Genomic DNA, 13,117 nt, shown 5'->3' on the forward strand with positions numbered 1-13,117 from the left:
TTTCTACAGGCTAGGCTCTCTGCAGGGTTGACCCACTCTACTCTGAAGGTCTACGTGGCGGCCATTGCGGCCTACCACACCCTTCTCGACGGTCAGTCTTTGGGAAGACACCCCCTAGTTACACGTTTCCTCCGCGGTGCACTGAGGCTGAGACCTCCAGTACGGTCCCGTATTCCCCCGTGGGACTTGGTTCTGGTGTTAGAGGCTATGTGCAAACCCCCGTTTGAACCTATTCAAGATATCTCAGACAGACATCTCACACTTAAAACCTCTTTTCTGTTGGCTATTACCTCTCTGCGGAGAGTAGGAGATCTTCAGGCCCTCTCGATGGCCCCTTCTTATCTTGAGTTTGCACCAGGCATGACTAAAGCGTTCATATACCCTCGAGCGGGATATGTTCCCAAGGTTCCCTCTGTTACACCACGACCTGTAGTGCTGCAGGCCTTCTGTCCTCCTCCCTTTCGGGAGCCCGACCAGGCGAAGCTAAACTGTATGTGTCCGGTTCGAGCACTGGACGCATACGTCCACAGAGCTGCCCTGTGGAGAAAAACTGACCAATTGCTTGTGTGCTACGGTCCCCCCAAGAGGGGTTCTCCTGCTTCTAAGCAGACTATTAGTCGTTGGATAGTCGAGGCTATCAACGTCACCTATGAGTCCTCTGGTCGTCCCCCGCTGTCGGGAGCCAAGGCTCACTCTACTCGGGGTATGGCGGCCTCTAAGGCCTTCTTAGCAGGTGTATCCATGCTGGACATCTGCAACGCTGCGGGGTGGTCCACGCCCTCTACATTTGTTAGGTTCTATGGCCTAGATATGCCAGTCACTCCAGGCGCTTCTGTCCTCCTGTCCTGAGCTGTGCTCTTCGGATACACACCAGGCAGGGGTTTGGTAGTCTGGCGGCGTTAGGACTCGTTCCCCAAAGCGCTTCGACGCAGCTCGAGTTCCTGAAGAGGAACGTCTCTAGGTTACGTATGTAACCCTAGTTCCTCGAGGGAACGAGACGCTGCGTCTCGGAGCCATACCCCCGGCACCCGTGCCGGCGCTTGCTGGTACTCGAAGCTGACGCCAGCTGCGTGGCACGTGCTTTTATAGCTTCCTGGTCGCTTACGTCACCACGTCGGTGACGTCACGCCCTTCCATTGGACTGATTACACACGATATTCAGAGTCGCGTACGCTGAACGCGTTCCCCAAAGCGCTTCGACGCAGCGTCTCGTTCCCTCGAGGAACTAGGGTTACATACGTAACCTAGAGACGTTTTTTTACGTCAACAGCTGCTCTAGATTATTGCTTACATGTTTCATCTTCAGTGTTTACTTGCTTGTCCACATATTTAATTTCCATTTGACAGTGTTAACAAATCTATTTTTGTGACCGTGTTTGATTTTTTACATGTCTTATATATTCCTAGTATTTTGCTACAAGTATTTTACTACATTGATATTTTCATTTGTGTATCAATAAACATTGAAAACATCACTAAACAAAGTGCTTCTCTTGTCTTCTAATTCTAGCTACTGTAAGTTTTTCATAGTAGAAAGATTTAAACTACCAGTTACCAGTATTTTGGAAATCCTGCCATTAAAGTTTCTACCTAAAATAAAAGAACGTTTGAATTATGTTGATGTACTTACAAAAATTTTATATGCAACTTGGAATATGGTACTCTCTGGCTTTTACAGATTATTTTGTAACATAAAATTGAACTTGCATTAAAATCTAGTTTTAAACACATCTAATGTTATTTGTTAAAATTGATAAGCTAAGTTTATATATATATATATAAACGCCAACCAATTTCAGTTTAGGTTAAATTTGTAAGTTGCTGTAAATGGACTACAACCCGATGTCTGATGCGTCAGGCACATAGACTGTAAAAAAAGATGGACGACTCGCCTTCGCTCTCTTCCATTGGTCAAAACTGAAGCGGCCAGTGTCAGTGACATCTTGGACTTGCGCCTGCGCAGATAGCGATCTAGGGACCAGTTCTGCGCAGTAGCTATGCGCAGTAGCAAGCAGGAAGTAAAGCCTTAAAGCCGCGAAATCAACGGCCCCGCCCCGCCCTCACTCTCCTTCGCAGAATGCACATACCGTAATCTGCACTGTTTTGGAAGTGGAGTCTTGCTCCTGTGAACTCTGTCTGCTCCGTTCCACTCCAATCTCATTAAAATAAGGTAAATACAATCTCCTCAATCCTCCGAAGATCATGAAAAAAGCCTGTTGACGCTTCAGTGCCTCCTCGGCTCAGACAGCTGTCAATCACAGCTGTCAATCACGAAGTCACACCATCGTTTTTAGAGCATTAAATAACTATCTAAAAAACAACTTATTTTAAAAACGAACACTTGAATTTACATTAGCGTGATACAAACTACAGTAAATGACAAAAAACAGCTTCGGAAAAAAGATATTTGAAGGGTAATTTAATTGTTTAGTTGGTCTCGCGTCCCATTGAATAACATGGGGAGGCGGGGTTTATGACCTATACTAGGACCACTCACCAGGGGGCGATCGAGACGTTTTGGCTTCACTTTTCAGGGCTTGTGCGGCACGCTTGGTCAGGCACATAAACTCACATCCTTGTGGTAGTTGTAGTCCGTATTTAGTAACTTGTTAGCAAAGGTCTTAAGAATTCACTTTTGGGGAATGAATGCGTGTAATTTATTTTGTACAAAAACACTAATCTCTTAAAGTTATCAGACTTTAATTATAAATTATTATTTTATAATCTTTTAAAATATTATAAATTGTTTTAATGAACGTCATCTAGAGGGCACCAGTGGTTAAACGGGCTTTTGGATGACGCCAAAAACAAAGCGTGGTGCACGTGTGTTACTTGCCTCTTCTTTTCAGATAAATGTAGTTAAACTAAACTAGACAAACAATCACACCTGTCAAGTCCATAAAATCTCAACGTTGGAAGAGAAATTAGTGAGTTTTTTTATTTATAAATTTTTTTGCCATCACATTTTTAAAAACGGTTTACATCTGCTAATTGTTGAAACAACATCCAAATTGCTGCCATCCAGTAGATGTCAGCATAACGTTAACTGAAGAACTATTGCAGACCAGTGAATCCTATTCAGTTACTATTTCAAGTACTGTGGGTGTTTTATTTACCTTTTTCTATAGTATGCACTTACATGAATACCTTTTAAGGTAATATCATATTTGGAATTATATAGTATGCTTATACGTTGTATAGTACATAGAAATAATTATGCAGATTCATTTAAAATTGGGTCATATTTTGCCTGAAATTGTGGAGATTACTGTAATATTCTTTGCAAATGAATTATAGAATAGTGTCAATATGCATGACAGAGTTGCATTAATGTCTGTGTCGCTTGTATGTGGACTGTAAACACTTCATGGTACATAATATGTATCTTCCCTCGTTCCTTATTGTCTGATGCATATATTTGACTGGTGATTGTGGCTGAGAAACCCCTAATTAACATTATCATTAGGGCTCTTAATGAAGCAGCACTGGCAGTGACATATAGACCAGAGATTTATACAAATCCTGTAAGGTGTGATGGATTCTGTTTTTTTTTTTGTTTGTTTTTTTACTGTGTTTGTGGAGGCATGTTTTGAATATAATGGCATATATAATGTTGTAATACAGTGTTAATTCAATACCAGATAGCTGGTGTAGTTTAGTGGGTGTTTATTATGAATTGTTTGTTTTCAGAGAGAGAAATGACAAATGAGATCTCTTTATATCTTAGATGTTAGACAGGATTCAGAATGCAGATAAAAACAGATACTTTTGATTGATTTTTTTATATATTTTTTATCCTATGATCATAAGACCCACGTGATCTATAACGAGTGAGTTTCAGATTAGATCTTTAACATTTCTCTAACTGGTTTGCCATGATTCCAGAGTCATTGATCTTAATATGAACTCCATTTTTTTTTCTTCCTGTCTCCACATCTCAGAATATACATGTATGCATTTTACCAATGCTTTTATCCTAGGAGTAGAGGAAATAGTTCACCCAAAAATGAAAAATTGCTGAAAATGTACTGACTATGAAGCCATCCAAAATATTAAAGTGTTTGTTTCTTCATCTGAACAGATTTGGAGAAATTTTGAATTACAGTACAACTTGCTCCCCAATGCATCCTCTGCAGTGAATGGGTGCCGTCAGAATGTGAGTTCAAACAGCTGACTTAAACATCACAATAACATAAAAAGCTGTGTGTTTGTAACCAACAAATTCATCAAGACATTTCAACTTTAAACCAATGCTTCTGGCAAAAATATAAGTCCTCTATCCAAAATATTGCTTGCTCGTGATGAAGTCATCTTTTTAAATCGGAAGCGAAATGTGCACACATTTTGTTGTGAGGGGACAGAAGTGGAAGGAATTTGTTTAGGCTAGAAGTGATGGTTCAAAGTTAAAATGCCTTCATTCTGCAAATGTTAATTTTGGGGTGCACTATTCCTTTAAAATAGAAAAACAAACAATTTGTAATAGTAGCCTAGCAGCATTCATTGTACAGTTATACAGCAGTAATAGACAAAACAATACACGTTTCTTTCTATCTTCCATTTTTGGATTCTGAAGAATTGCTTCTGAGGATCCCAGCTCTGCAATTGACCATTAAACACCTCATCTGCATTTTTTAAATGACATTTCAGAAGCCTGACCAATAAAGAGTAGTTATAGAGACATGACTAACCAGGAAGACTGAAGAACTGCAACGTAAAGCATGCAATATGTCTGCCTTTTCTCTTCCAGACAGCCCTGTATCTGCCTACAAATGCATTTTATGCAGATTAGTCATGCAGCTGTGCTCCATACATTCAATGTTTCAGAGGAAAGTGCATTGTCTGTTATTTAGGAGCACCATTGTGGCAGAAAAAGAAAATGGGAATGCTGGCGGATGAGTCTGGCTTTGTTTTTACTTGGTAGGGAGCATGTAAAACAGGCCGTATTAGCTCCGACAGATGCTCATAAATCACTGTATGTGTGTGGTTGGGCCTGCGGTGCAGTGGAAAGCATTTTCGAGAAGTGGACCGCTGAATCTCAGGGTTCAGAGGGGTCTCGGTAAGGACATATATGGCATATACAACCCTCCTGGGTCGGTTTGATGCAGATTGTCATTCATAATACATACCAAAGCGTTACGGTGCCTGTCAAACCCCCTGTAGTTTTATTTGTTTGGTGGGGGGTGTCATATATGTGCATAATTGCTGGTCGTGTGGACGATTTTATTGGCTTGTTTGCACAGTCAAGAAGAGCTATGTGGTCCTCTGTGCCTCGAATTCAACATGTCCCATGCTGCTTTTTTTGTTTGTGACATCTTATTTAGGATTGTCTAACAGCATTTCTCACCCCTAATGCATGAACCGGCAGATCTGAAAATGAAGCATTCGGAGAACCAAGCGTGTTGTGTAAATGCATTTAACTCGTAACTCTAAGCTCAGCATAGGTGATCGATTGCATTTTACGGCCGACAATAGAAGCATACCTCCTTAAGAGATGATATTGAGGTTTTTATTGTGCTCGGTCTGCAATTGCTCTTCAAATCTTTCCTCTGGCTTGTCAGCACTTTGCCAGCGTTTGCCAGCCCCACCCGCCTGCTGCGAGACCCTTTACCTCCACTGGATCTTCCCACTTTATCACAATTTTTCACCCCTTCAAGAAGCTTGGCAAGACTGCTGGCAATCAACACCATCATCTCCCTGCTTAATTTAGGATTACCCAGAATTCGGAAATGAGTTCTGAACCACGGATAATATTCAGCCCAAAGCATCAACAGCCAAGCACAGATAACCAGTTGTTGTTGCGATTGAGTTAATAGTGTGTTAATGCACATCAGAATGGTTTTATTTTATTTTATTTTATTTTTGACTTGCTTGGTCACACATAGCAGAAATTCCCGTCGCTCTTTATACCCTTTTTCCACAAACACAGCACCGTGGAAACCCATTTTGGCCTAAAGAGCCAGGAAAAATCTTCTCGACTCAAAAAATGGAAACCAAAAATTTCCAAGGCGTTTGACCAATTTATCTGCAAAAAGTAATATAAAAATATATTATTGTTAATATTATTTAGGATTTATTACTTTTTACTTATTTATTTATATATAAAAATCACTTTTTAAAACTGTTGTTCCATTACCGTTACCCTTAGCAGACTCTGACTCAGGACTATGTATTTATATAGATACTCATATAGCACATATACTCATATACTCATATAGGACCATTTATTTTAGCATGTACTGGCCTTAATATCAACACCTTTTCCATAGAAAGGATGAATTTTAGCAACAGAGAAACACAATGAAAGAGTGCAGTATGTCATTGTTGAGACAGTCACTGTCCTCTTATCTAGTAACCTTTCACCAACACTCTGGGTTTTCACACTCACACCTCTCAATCTCTCTGATGGCCTGTGTGTGTGTGTGTGTGTGTGTGTGTGTGTGTGTGTGTGTGTGTGTGTGTGTGTGTGTGTGTGAGAGAGTACAGATGCATCTCTGAGGCTGGTGTAGCACAGAGCAGGCCTGCTCATGTCATGTCGGGAACAGAAAGATATTCTCAAAAACGCAACCCTTGCATTTCCTTTGAGGTGGGATGCAGACTGGTAAGACTGTGAAGACAGGGAATAGACCAGAACCATTAAAGGTGTCTGTTTTGTATTCTATGGTCAGATTTTGATTCAAACAGGCTCAGATATGTATTGCATGAGCAGTGTGGCTTAGCCATACACAAAAGTGCATTTATTATTTTCTTTTATTAAGGCTATATAAAAATTATTTTAGTCAATTTATATCTTCCCTTCATTTATACTTGCATGAAGGAAAAAAAAAACATTTGGTAGAACTCTTCCTTGGAGAGTTTTGGATGTAATTAAATTTTAAAACTTCTTTCTCAAACCCTGTTTAAGTTACTAAACTAGAATTTTGTCAAAAATATCAAAATTGTGTTTTGGTGTGAACATTTACTGTTAACTAATGGCCGCAGTCTTCTCTACAGCAGTATTTTACTTTATTAAGTATTTTACCGGGACTGACAGGTGAGAGGGGGTGTGCTGTAAACTCAATGCTCAGGAAGTGTCATCACTTGTCTACAGTGACAGGAAGCTGGATAATAATACTGACAGTCTGCAAGCAGCTTTGAGGGAGACTGACAGTGGAGATGTCACGAATCCAGGTGCACCACAAGAGCTGAGGTGTGTGTTACAGTGCCTGACACCCCCCGTGTAGTAATTTGGGGTCTGGGATGTTCTGGGGTTTATAACAAGTTAGGCAACAATTATGTGAGTTACCACACACTCTTCCCTCCAAAAAATAAAATAAAAAGAGTTCTGGATGATTTTAAATCATTTATACAAAATATTTCAATTTACTGGTTTAGACTGTCATTAAACTCGCACAGTCACAGACGAGGATAATAAGTGATTTTATCACACTAGTGTTGACATTTATAATTGTAAAAATGTACACATCCTCATCATTATTTTGCAAACAAATAAATATTTTTATTAGAAACTATATTTTTTCATTAATATCACAAAATGTTAATTAAACAGTATAATTAAAATATATTTATATGTATATTTAATTAATTTGGAGGGGCTGGGTAGTAGCACTATATATAATGTATCACTTTAATAATACCGGATTCCTTGTGTTGAGCCACACAACAACAAGTCTTGAGTCTTGAACAACAGACAGCATCAGAAGCGTCTCGCTTCAAAAAGGACTGGACTGCTGCTGAGTGGTCCAAAGTTATGTGCTCTGATGAAAGTAAATTTTGCATTTCCTTTGGATATCAGGGTCCCAGAGTCTATAGGAAGAAAGGAGAGGCACACAATCCACGTTTCTTGAAGTCCAGTGTAAAGTTTCCACAGTCAGTGATGGTTTGCGGTGCCATGTCATCTGCTGGTGTTGGTCCACTGTGTTTTCTGAGGTCCAAGGTCAACACAGCCGAATACCAGGAAGTTTTAGAGCACTTCATGCTCCCTGCTGCTGACCAACTTTATGGAGATGCAGATTTCATTTTTCCACAGGACTTGGCACCTGCACACAGTGCCAAAGCTTCCAGTACCTGGTTTAAGGACCATGGTGTCCCTGTTCTTAATTGGCCAGCAAACTCGCCTGACCTTAACCCCATAGAAAATCTATGGGGTATTGTGAAGAGGAAGATGCGATATGCCAGACCCAACAATGAAGAAGAGCTGAAGGCCACTAGCAGAGCAACCTGGGCTCTCATAACACCTGAGCAGTGCCACAGACTGATCGACTCCATGCCACGCCGCACTGCTGCAGTAATTCAGGCAAAAGGAGCCCCAACTAAGTATTGAGTGCTGTACATGCTCATACTTGTTCAGTTGCTTTGTCACAATCTGTATTGTTAAAAGCGTTATATAAATAAAGGTGACTTGACTCAAAAATATCAAAATAAACTTGAATTCAGAAATGAAGAACATGCACATTATCATGTGTTTTCATTGATGGTATGAATTACATTTTTGAATAATAAATCTGGACAAAAATGAATTTCACATTATTTTATTTAAAATATGCTGTCAATTGAGCTTAACTTGTATGAATACGTTTTGTTCTTTGAAAGAACTTTAATATGTACATGAAAATGGTCTAAATTTCTAAATGCAACTTTTTTTGCATGTTTCACTCAAATTTTTCACTAAAATGTCATAACTTGACATCTTTCGTCTAAAATGGTAGACTTCTGTTGATGTAAACAGCACTTCTCCAATCATTAAGACCAGGGTCTCCAAAGTCGGTCCTGGACGGCCGGTGTCCTGCAGAGTTTAGCTCCAACTTTAACTTTAGCTCCAGCCTGAAAGTTTCTAGTATGCCTAGTAAGACCATGATTAGCTGGTTCAGGTGTGTTTAATTAGGGTTGGAGCTTAACTCTATAGGACACTGGCCCTCTGCCTCCATTGAGTCAACAAACAATGGATAGAACCAAGTCCTCGGCCTACATTTTTTTGATTGTCCATTTCATTTGGCTGTACGTCACAATACAGAGGAAAAGGTCAGTCTCTACTTTGCTTTATGGCAACTTGGCAACCGTCATTATAATTACATAGTCTTTGTTGAGCTCAGAATTGCTTTTTACACATGTATCAGTTAGTATGGGAAGACCTTGTCTCACCAAAACACACATGCAGAACACCTGTGTGTGAGTATCTTTTGTCTTGATTTGAGTGGATGTAATGGATATTGTGTGGGAACTCACCGAACTCATCACCTAATTGAGATGGATGCATTTTTAATGACCAAGCAGCCTTTATTGAACCTCATCTGCTGCAGAAGACATTAAAATATGCCCACATAGTGGACTGCTCTAATAAGCTGCACTATGGCGAGATCCTGTAAATCCCATCATCCCCGTATAACGAGGCTGGGTGTGTCATGTCTGTTGTGTTCCTTGCTTGATGATAAGACTCCTAAAGGCAGTATATATATATATATATATATATACAGTATATGAACATATCTGCCTTTTACTGTCAAGGAGATCAAGACTTTGATTTGAATCTTATCGGTTTCCATTTCATCCACACACACTAGAGCCTAATTAATCATATGGGAAGACATCCCCCCTCTGAATAAACTGATTCTGCACATAGAGATGTACAATTATCTTTAGTTTCGACTTTGCTCTCTGTCTCTTAAAAGCAGACAGCACGCTCTGAAGACAAAGACTGACTGGGGTTCAATTAGGAGAATGTGATGTGACTCTGAAGCACATAAATTCAATTAAAACAGAATTGTTTGTCCATTCTGTTACTAATGGTTTAGATCTTTTACACCAGTTGACTGCTCCGTCTGGAGTTGCTTAAATTAGGTTATGTGGTAGATTAGACGATTAGAGCCTTGCGATTTGCAGTTTTTGCAATTAGGACTTTGTTCCTAATTAACCAGACTTTTCAGATCGAAGGTAAATTAGCATTTTAAACATCACAGGCACTTCTGTCACAGAGTTTGTTTGAAAATGAAGTAATATAACGTAATTAAGCCATGTAAATTTTGGTGCATGCGTCCTTCGCAGATTAGGTGATCCCAGAATGCATTGTGACAGAGATTGTTGAAATATTTCATATATTTAAAATATGTGAGAGAAAAGGCCTATATAACATTGAATTTTGAATTTAAATTGAATATTTCACCTAATATGGACCCTTAAGTCATCATAGTTATGTAAACTTATGTTTACTGTTTTTTAAACTTATGTGTACTACTATTTTTGTTCTCATTCCTATCCTATTAATTGCTGAATGACAAAATAACCATTCATACACTAGATGGTAGAGCATACAGTGCATAGTATTAGTGCATTGTGTGTCATTAGGGACACAACTTTTGTAAACAACACTCCTTTTGGGTGAAATAATGAAGTGAAAAGCAATGACAGTATATTTATGTTTTGTCGATGCTCTATCCAATAATGATTCTAACAAAAAGTGCATGAGTCTTTGGTTGCTATGGTTACCTCTGCACCTCAGTGTCTGTTTACCACGAGATGAATATCCTCACTAACTTTTGTGGTTACTAAAAGCTGAAACACGAATAGATGCTTCTACATGTACTTGAAAGATCCAGCCTTTTGTGTTGACTTTCTCTTGTAGTTTCAAGCCTTGTAGGGGAACGATCCCCTGATACTTTGTAGTATCAGCAGAAATGAGCTAGTGTTTTACATTCAGGGGGTATATTGTGCCCCCGGAAATCTCATTCTCTCACACACTTCCTTTCTCCCCTATCTCTTTCCCTCTCTTTCTTTTTTAGTGAGCATGACTACGCTGGAGGTAACAATCTCCTCCCCATTCTGCCGTCTCCCCAGCAGAGAGAGAAATGCTCTCTGAAACACTCTCTCGTCTGCTCTTTTGTCTGGCAACAAAGTGTGTATTTTTCACTGAGAGCTCCAGAGGGGTCTCCAGAGATAATGCGAGGCTTTATGAAGGATATTCTCTGTTCAAACCGAACGCAAAAATAGCAGGAAATCGACCCCTGTGGAAAGACTGATGGGACCTCAGGGATAAGATAGAGGGGGATGAATGTTGTTCAGGGTTAGCTTATAAAACGCTGTGAGCATTTTCCGGCTCATATCTGTCATTACAGACGTTCTTCACAATCTGTGCGTTATAAGCAACCCCATATTCTCAGAGGTTAGCACAAAGTAAGAACTTGCCCTCTACACCATTATGCACTGGTAATGAGTGTTAAAATGTAATTTTCCCAGTGGACTTGGCTATAATTAATCAGATATTCTCACCTGTTTCTCCACAAAGAAGGAGAAAACTCCTAAATCTCTCTGGATCTGAGGCAGGATGCATTTTAGGAACACCTGCTCTGCTTGTGGGAAGAATAACGATGCCCTTGAAAGCAGAGTAATCTAAACGGCTCCTCAATAACTCATGTTTTGCAAGTTGTAACATTTATTTTTATCCACAGGCTGCAAAAAGAATTAGATATTCATCTTAAGTATTCATGGTTGCATAGGTGATTTTCCGGGCTGGAATCATCAGTGGAATAGAGATGAATGCATAAGTGCATGCTGGGATAGGTGGATTTTGCTAAGGGCAATCCTATTTTTGGAAAGGAATACTAGTTTACTGCATTTCTACTACTATAAAAATATATTATTATTATTATTATTATTACTAAATATAATATGAATAAATTTCTACTGTAAAATAAAGCTGAGTATAAGAAAAATATAATAATTATTAAGTTTTTACTGTACTCTAATATTGCTATAATATTATTTAGTGGTTAATTCTTCATTCATTTATCAGCCTTAGTATATTTTAAGAAACTGTATATAATAGGGAGCACATAAAACACTAATACATTTTTAAACAGTTGCAATTTTTTGCAGCTTATCTTGGTGCATTTCACACAATATGGTCCAATTGTGTATAAAAATGGCTTCATATTTGTCATTGTGTTTAAACAGTGGGTCAAGCAGATATAATCGTTTCGGGTTTATTCCTCGCACTGGAAATGGAAGGTCAAGCGCATTGCACTTTGGGATGCACTATTCTAATTCTGTAGTGTTGGTGCACCTTATGGCAATTGTAGCAGCTCATCCTTCATTCTGTGCATACTGAAAAAGTGCATATTGTGCCCTGGATACATCCTGCAAAAATAGTACAAGTAGTTTGACTACAATAATGATTATGCAAATATTTCAGTTCCTATAAATCTACAATGACCAGCCACAACTAAAAAAGATAAGATATTCCACCAGCGTTTCTGCAATAAAAGAGCAATTGAGACAACCAAATCCAGTAATTAAAGCACATTCTCTAATTTAAGATAAACAATACAGAAGTCATTTGAGAGAAAAAGATTTGTTCCCTCTTTGGTAGAAGATAACTAACGTCATCTTTAGTCTATCCTTCATCCAAGAACTTGGAGTGGAAAATGGTGGAGTAGATCATTAACCTTAATAAGATGAGTTAATTGAGCTTAATCACTCAGAGAAAATGAGAGCAAGAGACCCTGCACATGAATGTGATTCGAGCACTTTCCATTAACACCGGCCGTGGCTCTAAAAAGTGCAAATGCTACACCATATAGATGTCTAGGTTTATTTGATATATAAATCATAGTAAAACATTTCACATCAGCTGGACAATTATCACTGTTCTAAACTTCAAAAATAATATTTGTTACATCTCTGCCATAAATATTTTGATGACAATATAAAGCTTGCTGTATTATTTTAGACAGTGCATTGCATATGTTTTATAACCGAATACATTTCATTTTAATTTGATTTTAAACTAATACAAATGATACAATTTTCTAAAAACGTTAATTAAAATGAAAGATGAAAATATCTTTAAATAAAAACTCATTCATAATGTTAATAAATGCTATAATAGTAGATGAATAATACTAACAGCATAGTTTAGTCAGAGTATAGATGTCTGAAATGCCTGCATGTGTCAGATTCCCCAAAGTATTTAGGATTTGATGGATTATGCTGTTGGTCTGTGTGAACTTTGTCCCATCTATGAGCCACACTCGCTTTAAACACATTCTTCAAGCCGCCCCACTCCTTTGGGTTTATGTTTTAGCATATTGGCTTATTATGCATTATGCTATGCTAATGACGTTTGCTG

The 13,117-nt window shown here is 38.7% G+C and overlaps 1 protein-coding gene across 1 annotated transcript in view; it reads left to right on the forward strand.

The window, feature by feature from the left end:
* Positions 1–2,805: 2,805 nt before the first annotated feature.
* LOC132098876 (PDZ domain-containing RING finger protein 4-like) overlaps positions 2,806–13,117 on the forward strand; it is a 53,726-nt gene continuing 43,414 nt past the window's right edge. Inside the window, exon 1 of the mRNA XM_059505143.1 lies at positions 2,806–2,927. The gene's annotated coding sequence lies outside the window, so the exon portion shown is untranslated. The remainder of the gene's footprint in view (positions 2,928–13,117) is intronic.

Source organism: Carassius carassius, chromosome 22 (assembly GCF_963082965.1).
Source record: "Carassius carassius chromosome 22, fCarCar2.1, whole genome shotgun sequence".
NCBI classification, from domain to species: Eukaryota; Metazoa; Chordata; class Actinopteri; order Cypriniformes; family Cyprinidae; genus Carassius; species Carassius carassius.